Source organism: Etheostoma spectabile, chromosome 5 (genome assembly GCF_008692095.1).
Source record: "Etheostoma spectabile isolate EspeVRDwgs_2016 chromosome 5, UIUC_Espe_1.0, whole genome shotgun sequence".
NCBI lineage: Eukaryota > Metazoa > Chordata > Actinopteri > Perciformes > Percidae > Etheostoma > Etheostoma spectabile.
Window position 1 is genome coordinate 32,442,983 of NC_045737.1, and position 17,410 is coordinate 32,460,392.

The window sequence follows — 17,410 nt, forward strand, 5'->3', positions numbered from 1 at the left end:
CCCCAAAACACAGTAGGTAAATCTTTTAATAATGCACTGGAATAAAACTACTACTACTATTAAAACAAACTCAAGCATGGTGAAACTGAATTGTTTGTATGCCAAAAAAAGAATGAAGAAAATAATAGGAGTAAAAAATAGGAGTCCACCTGCCCATGTTTATAGTGATTAATGTGTGTTAATATGTGTTAATCTGGATTATAAATGCACATGTGCACCAGTGTATAGATGAGATGTATGTCAACATACAGTAAAGTAATGTGTAGAATCCTAAGCTCCATCATCCTTTGAAACGGCTCAACTTTCAATAACTTTCCTCAACAATTCTTTCAAAATACAATGGAAACAAAATTAGTTTTTGGATGTGCTACAATGTAACAACCTGTGAAAGATCTCGATTGTCATAAATAAAGGCCTATAAATAATTCTCATTTTTTGACTTGTCAGTGCAAACTTTCACGGTGCTCCGGTGGATTTGGCTGGTGGATCGGCCGTGACGTGGAGGACTCTTGCAACTGGGGCTTTGAACTGCAAACTGGGTCAAACGTACAACATCCTGCCTGAAATCTGCTGTGCCATCTGGCAGGAGCTGAAAGACCAATTTCTGCATTTGTGAGACTCATGAGTGGAAAGATGGAGTCAGCAACTTCTGCAGTTTGGAACTTTTGAGAATGTCAAAAAGTCATGCTCATGAGTTAACATACCGCTGCTAAAGTTGACTAAAAAGAGGAATAAAAAAAAAAAAAAAAATTCAACCTTTAAGGACACCAATGTTCTTTGTGAATGAATAAAGTATTGGAAATAAATAAATGTTATTCCTTAAAATACAGGTGGCATAAGTATACACACCCCTATGTTAAATTTCCATAGAGGCAGGCACATTTTCATTTTTAATTCAATTTAATTTTATTTAAAGTATCACATCATAACGGTTATGTAGAGACACTTTACAAATAGAGACGGTCTAGACTACACTATGACTTATAGAGTCCCATTAATTTTAGTAATTCCCCCAAGGCCAGTTATTTCATGGATCCAGGATACTATGCATCCTGATAAAGTTCCCATAGCCTTTGGAATTAAAACAACCCCGGATCATCAAATACCATTCAATATACCTAGAGCTCGGCATTGGGAACTTTCCGTAAGATCATCTTTCAATGCATATCAAACTTGCTATTAGGCTAAGTGAAATAACACCATGCCTATCTCTAGGTATGGGGAAGGGTATGTGATATGATGGGGGGATATTTTAGTTCCAAAGGCCAAGGGAACTTTATCAGGATGCATAGTATCCTGGATCCATGAAATAACTGGCCTTTAAAAATAAAAATCTGCCTGCTTCTATGGGAATTTAACATAGGGGTATATATACTGTACTCATGCCCCCTATATTTTAAGGAAGAACATTTATTTATCTATGATACATAATACATTCACGAAGAAAAATGTTTTTAAAGGTGCCCTACCACACATATTTCATTACTTTGTGGTAATATCTGAAGTTCTACCATGGACACTAACATTTTTTGAGTGGAAAAAATGCACTCCGCGTACACACTTTGTGTGTAATCACACACAGGCCTGAAATACACAAACATGCTCAGGATCTGTACATGCACTATTGGAGAGATGTCAGAGTGAGTGGGCTGCCAGCTGAACCAGCGCCCTGAGCGGTTAGGGGGGTACGGTGCCTTGCTCAAGAACACCTGGCAGTGCCCAGGAGGTGAAGTGGCATCTCTCCAGCCACCGATCCCCACGCCGTACTTTTTGGTCCATATGGGGACTTGAACCAGTGACCCTCCGGTTCCCAACCCAACTCCCTACGGACTGAGCTACTGCCACCCCAAATTACTCTTCACTCATTACTCTTTTTAGTCAAATTTAACATGGATATGTAAACTTAAGCACAACTGTAGTTGCTATAAGGAAATGCACAGAACAAAAAGCACTCAGTGAGAGAGAAGGGACATCCTACTTTAACTAAAAAGGCACATTTTAAATGTTTTGCCATATAAACGTGATATAAACCAAAAACTGAAGATGTATTATATTTGCTTTGAATATACAGTATATGAGTGTGATAATGTCATTTTTGGTGCAAATACAATCTCAGGGCTGAAATGATTTGCTTCCATTGTAACCTGGGATTTCAAGCGTCGCAAACCTTTTTACTTTTAGACTTCCACTGAAGGGCTTTCAGAGGACAGAATTTGCAATTGACTAATTCTGTTTGTGAAGGATTACCATAGCCTAAATCAACTTAATGAATGGCTTTACTTGGAATACTTAAATATGCCTTGCCTTTCATTGTATTAATTAGTATCAACATAAGAAATTGCTGTGATATGTAGTGCATATAAAGTTCAAGCGAATCAAGCACAATCAAAAGATTGCCTCAATGTTCCCTTTAATTAATATTTAGTGGCTTTTGAAAATATTGAAAATCTGAGCATGCTCTTACAGGTGTAATCAGTGAATTGTTGAGGACCACAAATACAGGTCTCTCTTCTCTGAATTTTCATGAAGGACCATGACCCTTTGGAAAAGCTTTTAAAGCACTTATTGTGGGCTATTGATTTGTTTTGGTATGGGGACAATAAATGGGTTTCCCCTCCCCTTGAAGTTGAAAGTGGAACTGCTATTTGCATAGCATCCCATTTTTTAGTCATTTGTCTGCACAGGCCCAGCACTAATGCAAACAAATGTTTTTGGTTTCCAGTTTATGATTCCAAGATGATGATGTCTCGGGGCATTGAGTGCTCCTGTACAGTATGCATGAGGCAGGAAGAATAAATCAATGTCATGGTTTTTTTATGAAATAATGCCCGCACATGAGAACACTCACATACGAACATGCATGGCACGATACACATTCCCAACGCCAGTGTCACACTCTTCTGCTCATTGGTGTTGGTGGCGGTAACAAGAAATGAAATGCTGAAAATTATCAACAGATGCAAGGAAGAAGAAGACCCTTAAACTAGCAAAAATGGATGTTAATACAGGATTAAAAAAAAAAAAAATCAGCTGTTTAGTTTTATGAGGAAGGAAATGCTTTGTTTGACCTTAAGGATAATGTATACACAATACACATATGAGAACAGAAGTTTGGTTTATTTATAATGAAATTTAACCTTTAAACTGTGGTTGGAAACTTTTGTTGCAATGTGTTTTCCTATCAGCAACACCACAATTTTACAGTAATGATTTGAAGGAATATTTACTTTTTTTTTTTTAAATTAGCAAGTTAAACTGTGACAAAAACAAAAAAGAACATATCAATAAAAGTAGAATTTTAGATCAATTCATTGTTGTTATTATTAAAGCAGATAGTGAGACATTGATTATTGTAGATAAATAATTAAGATTAGTGTTTAAGTGGTGCTATCAGACCAATTCCCTTCCTTTTACAAGTCCACAGAAATATTGTTTTTGCTATTCTGGCAGCCCTTTTCCCAGGGAGAATCGTATTGTAGTTGTCAGTGATAAAAACTTAAACACCCTCTCCAACTGACTATATAGTTTTCTAAGAGATATTAAACCTCCATGTCCTGGTGAGATCTGATCCCCTAGCACATTTTTTTCCTATTCCAGGTCAAAGATACATCGCATTGAGGATTCCACAACTCTGGTGTACAAACACTTCATATGAGACAGAGAATGTATAATGTCTCATAGGCTTGCTCAAAAATGTACAAATCTCAAGTCATGACACAAACTGAATAAACAACTAATAAATGTGACTGCATTTATGCATGAAAATCTGAAGAGGAAACAACATTAAAAAAGATAAGACTGAGGAAGATGTTGCTTTGACTGCGAGATGTTGTGAAGGGCCATTTGCAGTGTGCAGCGTATGATGTTCAGTGAGGGTTGATGCTCTCTCTCTCACCACTACAAAAAATGCCAACTGCATGCACAAACTTAAGTGAGCCATTGAGTCAGTCAAAATATTTTTCATTAATTTACCATCATGCCAACTTTGAGCTTATGCTTGGTAGTTATGATCTATTGGACCAAAAGATTTACAGTGCACAAGCTTGGTACAATTGTCAACTAAAGAATGCAATAGTATCTACAGAGTGGCATGTAATGCTGCCTGCAAACTACAAATTTGCTACATTGTGCTGGACACTTTACACACTGGGCTGTTTAAACAGCATCTGCAGCTAATTATACACACACGTTTTTAAATTAATAGGCCAGTTCATTTGCCAATTCCAGCTTTACCTATAACGGCAGGATGGTTTTTACGAACAGCATCAAGAGAACATTGCATGCCTGGAATCCCTCTTTAGACAACACTGTTGAACTCCCAGCATTATGACATAAGCTGAAATATTGTAGATCAACAGTTGCTCTCAGTCAATACACATTAATCTTAATCTTGTAACATTAAATTGTAATTTCCCCACTGGGGATTATTAAACAAATTAAAATTTAAAATTTTTAATTACATGAGTTAATCCACTTGTCTTAGGCAAAGTGAGTTTGAGTGAATAGGGATAAAGGTGAGGAACAAATAGGAAGCAGTTTGAATCAGATTGCTTTTTCAGCTCTCCCAGCAAACAGAGGTTTGTTTCCACTGTAATAAGTCACATTAACAATAAATGAGCTTCACAATGGTAATTAACAGGTATTAAGATCAATGTACCACAAATGGTCAGACAAACAGATTATGCTCATTACTTGAATCACAGTCATTAACTCGCATTAAATCCAAAGTACTATAAAGTACTAAACACTTTTGGCTGCATCATCATCTGATCTGCACAGCAGCAACTTTAACATGAAGACAGAGGCAGTAATGTTAGTCAGCACAATTATTCTAGTATTCCATGTAGTGCGTGTTTTACATTTTAACAATGACCTGATTGCATTTACCACGGATGTACATGGCCTTATAATAGACGTTTGTCATGGCAGACAGATTGACAGAACAGAAAACGCATATTAATGATTTCTGCATTCCACTTAGAGAAAGGTCCTGGTATTGTGGGTGCTTGGTTTACTGGAAAAGCTTACTGGGACAGTTAACACAATGGAGGCATTGTTAATGTTACTAATTCAGTGTGCCAATGTGCTGCAATTGCAGCAATCGGCGCAATGACTGTTATTGCCCATACTTATTTCTTATTCTCCATCTTCCACCAAATTTTCGTCCCGCTACTAGTCCCGGAGCGTTGCCAACACGCGCACACAAAATAAAAAACAAGTGTAATGATCGGGAATGGTGTGCTATGACTTTACACCTGGTTTTTACGAAATCGGCAAAAAACGGCGAAAGATTTCTCATAGACTTTAATGGGAAATCTTCAGGAAATTGCTCAACATCGTTTAAAAAAAGTCCCCTCTTTGGGGCCATGCTGTATCGCCATACTTTAACGTAGACACATAATTAAAAGTTTAAACCAAAGACAAGACTTTGGCGTTTAATGGGCTTATATATCAAGCACGGTTTCTCCCAAATCACAGTTTACGTGTCATCCCGTTTTCAGACCGCTTGAGATTTTCCAATGTGTGTGTATGTGGCGGAATGTTGAGAACTAGAGTGGAGGACAGAGTGGGGAGATTCAAAAAACATCATCTTGGTTCTCTCTCTATAACTTGCTCCCAAGCCAACAATTCTAACTTGTCATGTGCTCATTCAGCAAGCTTTCAAATGACAAGAGTTCCAAAATCTTCCACCATTCACTGCCATGTTAAACATTGTCCACATTTCTGAGCAAAACGCAGTGCAAAGCACTTTTTATTTTTTTTTATTAAATCGCTGCTACCCACATTTTTAAGTTTATCCACATAATTTTATAAAAATACATTCACAAAGGCCTTCTGGTGCCCACAAGGAGGTTATTTTATTGATATCTCGTACCCATTTAGTGATATGATCATTTGTTTGATAGTTCAAGGTCTGAATAGCTGGTAACACATGCTGACAGGTGCAGTCGTTAACTGATTACAGATCAAAGAGATGACTCTGTATGTCTGTCGACATCTATACCTTACTCTCTCTCAGACTCACACACACACAGACACACACAGACACACACACACACACAGACACACACACACACACACTATAAGTCCAACTTCTAACTGACTTCAGGCATCAACACCAACAGTTGTTTCAAAGAAGACAGACTTGGAGAGGAGGAGAGGAAGGAAGGAGAAGAAGTGTGAGTCTGGTTGGTTTAGCGCTTGTTACGTCATAGCTGTTTCTGGGAAACAGAGATGTCTTAAATAGGTTTTAAAAAGTTACATCTCTGAAGGGTAAAGACACTTTTATTATTTTTTATTACGTTTTATTGTTATACAGATGTGCACCAAGTAGTAGGCATACTGTTAAAATTTCTGCGTAATTTTCTAGTTACACCTGTTATTTTCCTGCTATGAAAAATCTAATGTCTGCTGTAAAAAACGTTTTATCACCATGAAGAGAAAAAATAGTCATGGTTGTAAAAATTGCGGAAAATACAACACTGCACATAAATTAGCACAATTGCATTGTATTGTATTGCCTCCTGGTTGCCAGTTTCCCTGTTCTCCCAGGGCTACTCCGTTGAGGCTGGCTTCCTCTACTGTACATTTCTTCATGACGTACAGTAGTTGCTGTACTGTGTTTGCCATTGATTCATCTGTAGTTATGACAACCTGTAAATACTTTTAACTGCAAATCACTGTCATACCTGCAGATGTGAATACTCAATTAATTATTTTATATTTCATTAATGTATTTAATTCACAGTTAACCAATCTGGAGATTTGATTTATCTGTGGCTTTGAAATACATTTTCTTAATAATTTATTATTGTCTTAAAATATTTCTTGGCACTCTAATTTTGGTTCATTCAAACAGTGTTACACTTAAACTTATTTGCAATCCTTTCACACTCTTAGAACCCACAACTCCCAGTACTCTCATGGACAAATGGCTGTAAAGCTCAGAAGTGACAAAGATGGAAACTAATTTTGATAGCTCTGTATGCCTTAGGGAGCACAAAGGAGAATCATATCTTGTGATGCAAAATAATACTGTTTGAGAAGACTGTTATTCAACAAAACCAAATTATGCTGACACTGATGGTCTGCTTGAGACTAGGAGCAATAATAAAGCAAGAATGGCAAGTCTTCATTACTAAAGCTTTGTGTGGCCCACAGTGAATTGATAACACACTGAAACTCATTTCCTATAAAAATATACCTCTACAGGACCTCTGGAGTCCGTTTAATTGCTCATTAAAATGAAATAATGAAAAACTGTTGAATGACAAAAACTATTTCATTCTTAATTGGTACTTCATCAAAGCTTCAAAAAGCATTTTCGTTTCACTCTGAGCAACGAGAGTCACTGTAGAATAAAAGATATCATTTTCTATCATTTCCTTTTTTGAACATCAATGCATACACTTTTAATGGAATTATCATTTAGGGGAACTAAATCAGTCATTTTGCTAATCTACACAACATGATGAAAGCAAATGGACAATTTCATGACTAATTGAAAAGTGCTGGAAAATGTTTTTTATTTACTCGAAGCAGTAACAGGGATGGGGAAAGAATGTAATATGTAACATTCTTTATCTCCCTCTAAAATTTCAAAGCATGCAAGTTTAAGGGGATGTACTTTCAAAGCCCCATTCCATCAGTAAAGTTTTACTGGAGGAGGTCTTCTGATTGGACTTCAGGACCATTTCGATTACAGAGGGTGGGGGGTAAATATTTGCCATGCTCCATTCAGTGGGACTCGAAAGTTTGGGCACCCCAGGTAAAAATTTCGTATTAATGTGCATAAAGAAGCCAAGAAAAGAAGGAAAAATCTCCAAAAGGCATCAAATGACAGATTAGACATTCGTATAATATGTCACAAAAAGTTAGATTTTATTTCTATCATTTACCCTTTAAAATAACAGAAAAAAATGGTGACTACAGAAGTATGGGAACCCTGCAGTAAATACCTTGTTTTGCCCCTGTTGGCAAGTATCACGGCTTGGAAACGCTTCTTGTAGCCAGCCAAGAGTCTTTCAATTCTTGTTTGAGTTATCTTCGCCCATTCTTCTTTCCAAAACTCTTCCAGTTCTTTGAGATTTCTGGGCTGTCTGTCAAGCACTGCTCTTTCAAGGTCAATCCATAGGATTTCAATTATGTTGAGGTCAGGAGATTGTTAAGGCCATGGCAAAACCTTCAGTTTACCCCTCTTGATGTAATCCCCGTGGAATTTGAGGTGTGTTAAGGATCATTATTTCATTTTGAAAAAAGCCATTTCCTTTAAAGTTTTTCAAAAATGGCATCAAAGTTAGATCCAAAATTTGCTGAAAAATTTTTTTGAAAACCATTTTTCTTTAAAAGTGAAGTTCCCTGGCCACGGCCAATACAACCCAAACATGAGGATCCCCCCGCTAACAGTTGGACAGGCGTTTTTCCATTAAATTAGGGCCTTTTTCTCAAAAGACCTTTTCTTTCGGCCCAAAAAGTTTATTTTAAAATCTGGGCCACAGAACTGTTTCCACAAAGCACAGGTTGTTTTATGTTAATTGCAAATTCAAAGGCTTTTTTTTTGGGGAGGATAGAACAGGTTTTTTCTATGGTTTCCTGAAAAACCATGTTGACAAATATCTCTTTTTAGGGGAAAATTTTTTTTTGTACCCCAACTCCAGTGTCTTCCAGGTCTTTCGGAGGATTTTTCAGTCAAGTGGGTTTTTGGGTTACTTTTTCACAACCTGGGGAGGTCGTCTGATTTTTCTTTGGGCTTCCAGATCTTTTCTTTTAATTCCAGTCCCCCGATACGGCCCCTTTTTAATTAATTCCCCAAAAAGGATAAAAGGCTTTTTTAAAACGCTTTGCTATTGTTATAGCCTATTTTTCCCTTTTCGTTTAGTTTTCTAGGGCAATGCTTGAGAACCCCCTGGGCTGGGGTTGGGGGCAAGGGGCAGATCAGTTCTGGGCATTTTAAAAACCTTAAAAATGAAATGAACTGGAATTGAATAATGGTGATTTTTAACAGTGTATTTTTTTTCTTCTCCTGGTCCCAAAATTTTTTAAAATGGGGGTGAATTTTTTTTTAAAAAAGGGAAAAATGGAAGGAAAGGGTTTTTTTTTAATGGGCGCCCCCATGTGGAATTACAACTATACGCCTGGGATGGTAAGTACTCCCCGGTAAAAAAAGCACTAGCAGGCCCGCCATAGGAACACCATACAAAGGCGGGGTGCGGACACATGTGGGGCACACAAAAAAGAACGGGGGGGGCCTACGTCGGCCTGGCGGGGCGTAAAGGCCTGTACGGGGCTAAGGCAGCTGGGGTTTACAACCCCACAGGACTTTGACAAGGAAAAAAACAGCCCCAACTCAGGGCTAGCAGCTGCTCCCTTAAAAAAGGGAGACCCCACAGCCCCTGGTTTTTGGGGCTAGCTTTTTTTACGACGACTAATGGAAAGGGGCTTTGATAAAAACAGGCATGGTGGGGTTAAGCCCAAACCAGACTAAAAACAAAAGGCCGAGGCCCCAGTGCGGGCGACCGATAGACCCCGGCAAGTAACACCACCAATGAACTTGCGCAGACGGGGCCTAAAAAGTCACGGCAGGCAGAGGACAGAGGGGAGATAGTTACCTGTTTCGGGGATATAAAGTTATAGGCAAAGGGGGTGTAAGTTGTTGTCAATACAAAAGCACAAACATATCACTTAAAAAAATAAACCCCAAGGCGGTTTTTATAGCTTTCAAAAAAAAGAGACGCCAACACTGGGCTTTACTTAAAATTTGAGACACAACCCCAAAGTAGCCCCAACGATCCCAAAACCGAAGGAAGGGCTGCAGCAAATAGATGGAGCTTTATGACAAATCCACAAAAAGCACCCGCCCACAGAGTAAAAAAAAACCCCAGACTCCGCGATATCACAGATCGTAATGCGTTATACCCGCACAAAACCACAGAACCAACGCCCCTTTTACCCCCCCAAAAGCAAAAGATTTACCGGTATAAACCCAAATCCAAATTCCCTTTTAACTGGGGTGACCAGACGCCCCCGGGGGTTTTCCCCGGGGAACAGTCCCCTTTTTGGTGCCCGCCCCCGGCGGACTTCCCCGGAAAGTCCCGGTTTTCATGGACGACAGACCAAATTGGAAGAAAGAAAGAAAATACTGAAAAAAAGAGCCGATGGTCAAAAACCCCCACCCCCAGGTCAGACCCCCAGAGAAGCGGGCCCCGGAGTTTTAGAAACCCGGGTTTTTTACGATGCTAAAACATGTTATTTACAGGGGTTTGGGGGTTTTGCGAAACAATTTCGGGATTTTTTGTTTTAAAAAAGGATTAACTTTTTTAACAGAAAAGGTAAAAGCTCCTTAGAAACCTTCCCCTAATGTTGTCAGAAAATTAGAAATTAATCTGAGTCTGTCAGCGCTAAACAGCATTTTATGAACGTAAATAAAGCTTGACAATTATCCTTTTAATCATGCTGGGGGGGGGGGGGGGGGACGCTCTAGGCTAATTCCCCTTTTTAAAGTTTACAAAAAAAAACAGACGTGTTTTTGGGGGTAAATAGCCCTGAGCTGAAAAGTCCCGGATTTGGCAGAGAAAAAAACTAGTGTTTTCCCTCTCAGCTAAAACCCCAAAAACCAAGTCCTCTTACCCCTGAAGCGCCATGTTACCGTTCAGGGACATTTTTGTGCAGAAACAGCTGCTAGTTTTTATAGAAAAAAAATTTCCAATCCGAAAACTCGGGATCCTTTTTTCAAACTGGGGTAAAAATCTCCTAGTGCAGCTAACAACGACCCCCTTTGATTTAATGCGTCCAAAATTTGCCCTTTTCTGCCTCTATTTTTAAAAAGAACAGGACCCCTAACCCGTTTTTCTATTTCTCTAAATGGACACGATAATAAGCAGTTTTTTCCTAAAAGCAAAGGTTTGGGTTTCAATAGGGAGGGGCAGGCGGGCGCAAACCCGGGCATGACCCCCCCCCCAGGGGATCCTTTCCCATGGAGTGAAAGGTGGCCTCCATTGGGGGTAGTAGAATAAGGCCTGTCCCCCAGGGGGAAAGGTAACCGAGCCATTTAAATAATTTTTTTTTTGTGATAAGTGCTGCGCCGTTGCCCATAACCCTTTACGGGTAACCATGCCAGTGGGCGCATCGATATTGCAGGTTTATTACTAAAAAAACCCCAATTTTTTTTGTGCTTAAAAAAAAAGCTATTGATTTTTTAAAAGTTTTTTTTAGTGAATCATTTTTAATTACCTAAAACCCAAAAAGTTATCAAAAATTAGTTTTTAGGTATCTTTAAAATGGGCATACCCCGGGCTTTTCCCGAAATGATGAGAACAAACCATGACACGTCAGGTCCAGCTTCCAAGGGGGCAGTAAAAGGTCTTAACTCTGAAAGGGGCCCCCAAAATTTTGCAGATGCTATTTTTTTGTTTTTTGTTTTTTGAAAGTGTAAATGATGGAAATAAAATCTTTCTTTTTGTGACATATTATACGAATGTGTAATCTGTCATTTGATGCCTTCGGAGATTTTTCCATCTTTTCTTGGTTTCTTTATGCACATTAATACAAACTTTTACCTGGGGTGCCCAAACTTTCGAGCCCCACTGTACATAGCAATTAAGATTCTTATTTAAAACTTGTTCAAATTATATTTTGTAAGAAAATTAGTTGTCTACAGTGGTGGAATGTAAGTACATTTAATGTGCTTAAGTACAAATTTGAGGAACTTGTACTTTACATGAGTCTTTTCTTTTCATACCACTTTCTACTTCACTACATTTCAAAGAGAAATGCAGTATTTTTTACTCCACTACATCATTCTGACAGCTTTAGTTACTTTACTAATTAAGATTGTTGCACATGCAGTACAACACATGCAGTTCATAAAATACATTGCTTATTATAAATTAAACTACCCAACAAACTTTGAGGATTTTTCTGCATTGAGTACTTTTACTTTTAATACTTTAGGTATAATTTCCTGGTGATACTTATGGGGCTTACCTCATAATAGAAAACCAAAAAAGGCGAGTAGAGTCGAGGCGAGTCAAGCTGGTACCATGTAACGGAAAAACGCCACTACATACTTACTTAAGTTACATTTCCAATGCAGGAATTTTACTTGAAAACACTGTTTACAGTGTGGTATTAGTACTTTTACTTTAATAAAGGATATGAATACTTACCACGGACTGTCTATAACACGTTCTTTAATGCGGTTAAAACATTTATCAACTCAATTCCTCAACAAATGCACACTAATTCCTGCAACTCTGTTTGTGTAAGGAGTACTTTGTGTTTGTACTAGAACATGTTTACATGCTTTAACGTTAAAAAAACTTAAAAAAAAAACTTTTATTTTTCCAATTCTGCAAATGGCTGCTGCACCTGTATTCACCCGCTGTATGAAAGGTTCTGTGGTAGCGCTTGTCTCTTTAAGACCTCCTCCCAAAAAAGCCCAGTCTGCTCTAATTGGCCAGCACAATTCCTGGAAACTCTGGAGCCTCCACTCCATGTTTCACTAGTCAAAGCTGGAACTACTGCAATGGAGTATAGCAGGACTTTGTACAGCAAAAAGTCACCAATAAAGTCTTCTAAAACAAATATTACACAACCAACATGTCCCAGCAGTAAAGTGACCAGAATTTAGGGGAGAAATTACCAGCATTGGCCAAGATAACAGCGTTGTCATGGTAGCATAAAGCTGCTTAACTGTAGGTAACATTAGATTTTAGTGGAACAAAGCAGCACCTTCAACCTTTAAAAATTGCAGATAAAGGCTTCTGAACTAACCCCTTTGTCTAAAATATGTTTACCTTATTATTTATTTTGGCAATGTTTAAACTGAAAATCCAACATTATAACGTTGTAGATATGACAGAAAACACGGAAAAGCATAATATGTCCCCCTTAAGTCTGAGCTGCAGTCAACTTCTAACCATATGTACAATATATACTGTAGTTTTTCTTTTGTTTCAAAATTAGAATGATTGTCTTTAAATCTGAAAACAACTGTTCTAACTGTGAGCTTAATGTTTATTATACTATTATATGAAACCACCATTACCAAAAACCAATGGCAGAAAGATGGGCTTCTTAAAACTACTCATTAGCCTAATTGTCTGGAACCAAAATCTCATCAGTTACACATCCTGAGCAAATGCCATAAATGACTAAACCAAGCTTCTGTTCAACTAAATCGAAACGACATTAAACAATAAACAGAGCAAACAAAATGTGGTCTGCACCTGGGAAGCTGCAATATACAGTGTGTGTGTGTGTATATATATATATATATATATATATATATATATATATATATATATATTCTGTTGTATAGTATTTGTTTTGCTGTATAGTATTTGTTTGCTGTTGTATAGTATTTGTTTTGCTGTTGTATAGTATTTGTTTTGCTGTTGTATAGTATTTGTTTTGCTGTTGTATAGTATTTGTTTTGCTGTTCTTAATTTATGAATTCCCTGTGCGGCGTCCTTGAGTGCCATGAAAGGCGTCTTTAAATAAAATGTATTATTATTATTATATATATATATATATATATATATATATATATTTAACCATAAGTTATATGTCTGATTAGCAAGGAGTTTAAAGCCCAGATGTGACACTACAGAGTGGGTGCACGTAATTGGACAAATAATTCCATATCTGTCTTTTGTCATTTATAGGGGTCAAACTTTAAACTGAACAGATAATTCTGTACAGATACAGCAGGTGCAGTAAACTATGGCGGGGACAAATGGGAAAACTAGGGATGTCACGGGAACCGATGCTTCAGAACCAAGTTAATGCCAAAACTCTGAAACCGTGACGGTACTCGTTTTTCCCACAGGACACTGGAGATGCAATTCTTCCAGACATGATGGGGCCAGCATAAACACCTACAAGTGTTGTAGTCTGCTTTTAAATGCCGAAGAAGAAAAATAACTACCCACAGTTTATAGCGTATCATCTCCGTGCATATTGCACACTGACTGCTGGACTGCACTAAGCCTCTGGCAATGGCTATCACAAGTTTACCTGGAACACCCAAAACGAACGCTAGTCTGTTTCTCTGTATCGTTTTTTCTTCTTCATATAGAGCCTAACACTCGCTACAACATTAGTGCTTACTCCAGCGGACCTCTGCATAACATCAGCTAAATTAACTTTAACCAGCCTGGTTCTACATAAAAACACAACGGCAAAGAGAAACACACTTAACTTAACAAACTTGCTGTTTCGGACTTCCAGGTGAACTCATGGAGACGTTACCATATGCTACATGTTTGGTTAAAACAGGCTTCAGAGCAGCGGGCTATGTGTCCAAAAGGCAAACTCTCCCACGGTGTAAGAAGGAGAGGTACCGCAGGTCCTTCATCCCGGCCGCTGTCAGACTCTACAACACCTGCTCTACCTGATAGTGTTGTAGTTTCTGTTCCTATTTTTCTCCCATCTACATCACACACTTTCTGTTTATCTTTAATATCGGTATTTATATTATTTGATTACAAGTACTTACTTTTCAATATTTATGGTCTCAGGTTAATATAATTTAAATTATGCTACCGACTCTTGCTTCATTACTCTAATTACACATTCAACTTAATTTTAACTTACATTGCAATATTGTTTCTCTTATCATGGCAACCGCACTTTAAAATTCCTTTATTTGACGCCATTTTACTTACTCAGTCTACCATATTTTCATTGTCTATTGCTTGCCTGTATTTCTTGTGTGCTTACTTGTTTGTGTGTTATTGGGGTTTTTTTTTTTTCTTTTTTCTTTTTTGCTGTTATTGAAAAATGCTGCTACTGTAACAACAAAATGTCCCCGTCGTGGGATAAATAAAGTATAATCTAATCTCCTTCCCCACTCCCCTCAAACTCCTCCACTTGAAAACAGTGACAACATTTTTTTGGGTCCCCCATGATGGTACCATAGATGTACACATTACAAAGTAGAACATGGTAATTATTGTTTTGTTTTATACGCTGGCATCAAATTGGGGATCAAAAATCGTGGAATTTCACTGGTATTGACCACTGAATTTCTGGTATTGTGAGATCCCTACTAAAACATTGAAAAATTATGAGAAAAACTCAACTGACTTCTTTATTTTTATAAATATTTGATCTGAAAAAGTTCTCAATTGAAAATTATTCACAGCAAGGGCTGTAAATTATCCAAGATAAAAATAAATATGTTGTGCTGTTTTTTGTGTTTTAACCCTCATGTTGTCCTCGGGTCAAATTGACCCATTTTCCTGTATCAGTGTTCTTTTTAACTACCTAAAATAACCTGATTAATTCCACACCATGCTCTTTGCCAAGTACAAATCTCAAATTTCATTAATTTTGGTGTCTTATTCAATTTTATATTTATTTATACTATTTGAAATAGTATTGAGTAAAAGTTGGCATATTCCAGTCTGTGATTATCCATCAATATACATTCCTTTAATTTTAGTCTAAATAATTCCTAACTTCTGCTTTTCTAACTCAAACATTAGGTAACATTTCCTATAAATTAGCTTTATTGACCATAATTTTTCAAAAATAACTGTGAAACTAAAGTTAATAAATTTGCGTTATGTAGTGTAGAAAACGTCAAAAAAAAAGTGACAAACATTGAAAAAAGTGTTGAAAAAAGGGACAAAAACCTAAGAAAAAGTTAAACTCATCGATAGCAAGCATCAACAAAAGTGGTGGTTTTCAATTTTGACGGGAAGACAACACAAGGCTTAAACAAAAAAAAATATTTTCAGTGCTTTGTGCACCACAATTTCATTTCAACTGCATAATGATGTGTGAAGTGTGGCAGAGATGTTTTGAAAGTCAATATCTCGATACCTTAGCAAAAAAAAAATCATATCATTAATAGTGTGAGGGACTCATTTATAACTTCATCACTGCAATACTGCCGGTGACGCGACACTGCTGCGGTGATGACATCATCACCACATTTTTAACATATTTAATTTTGCTGGCGAAAGTTACAGAAGTGCTTATATCGTGTAATAAAACGTAATGAACACAATAGTCATTGTTTAGCTATCCTCAATGTCTTCTATGTTATAGTCAAGAGATTATGGAGGAAAAATCTTAAATTACTCGTCACTTTGCACAAGAAGAACAGCCCATTAAATACATGGGGGATTTCTTTTGTGTGTGATCATTATAAATTAATTCTACAGGTAACATTTAATATAATGCAGGGTAGGGAAGGCAAAGGCATTTCTCCATTTTAAGCTGAGGTGGACACATTAACGTTACCGCTGCAGTGTTTTACCATTGCACTTTAGCCTAGCAGCTAGCAAAGTGTCCGTCTGTTTATAGCCTAATCTCGACAAAACAGCACGGTTGAGCCACTGTTTTTTCAGCGGTAAAACCCTTCACTTTGCTGGCAGTTTTGAAAACAGATGAAGCCACTGTGTCCTGAAAAGCTCGAGATGAAGCCACTGTGTCCTGAAAAGCTCAAGCATGTTGTTTTGGCCCAAGTTTGGACAGGATTTAATGTAGAATGCCACATGCCTCCATTGCTATTCAGTGATCAGGTTCCCTTTTTATATCACACTTTGACCTGCCCATTTGTGTGTAATAGGGCACCTTTGTCTCCTATTTTCGTGTTCATATTTGTTGAGTCTAATCAGCCATTGGCATTTACTCATAGCAAAATAAGCTGTGTTGTGCATGTACTTTAGAGTGTAGTAAAAAAGAATCGGTATGAGTGGGTGTGTGTCACATCCCCACAGCACATCAGACAGAGCCCATGTCATTAGTACCCAGTGAAGAAAGTCTTTGATGTTGCCTATCCCTCTTCTTGTTTGATGGGGCTGGCCTTATAGATGAAGCACAAGAATCAAATGATGCATTATGTACCGAGGCCCCAACACAGCATCAGTTAGCCTAGTCTAGTTGCCTGGAACACTCAGATCAAAGTGAAGGGCCCTTACAAATCCCAGACAAGATAGAGTGGAACAGTCAACAGCTTCCAAAGCACAAACCAAACTTTCATTTCGTGCCCAGAAAAACATGACAAGCCTAATTCAGGGACAAATCAGAAGACAGCAGCCGTGGTGAGGCTGCCTGCCCTAATACAGGGACTATAAATCTTAGAGCTGCACCCATGAAGACAACCTCTATATGGAATAGTAGAAGAAGGCTATGCTATCCAGGATATCTTATGATGAACCAAAGGCACGTATTTAAGGACTGACATATGACGCTTTCCATCATTCCAGGTTTCTCAAATATCAAACTCAAGTGTAGGTGTGTTTTTGTGTGCACTTTACATACATTCATTTTTTTGTATTCTTTTTGTGACTGATAATATCAGTCTGTTCCTTCAACACACGCATCTACAATGTCTTCCCGTTTAAAATTCATCAATTATGTGTAAGGAGTTGAAGTTTTAGCCTTTGAGTCTTAGTTT

General features: G+C 37.7%; 1 protein-coding gene across 1 annotated transcript in view; it reads right to left on the bottom strand.

Moving 5' to 3' along the window:
* ipo11 (importin 11) overlaps nt 1-17,410 on the bottom strand; it is a 152,455-nt gene that overhangs the window by 19,820 nt on the left and 115,225 nt on the right. The gene's annotated exons all lie outside the window — the stretch shown is intronic.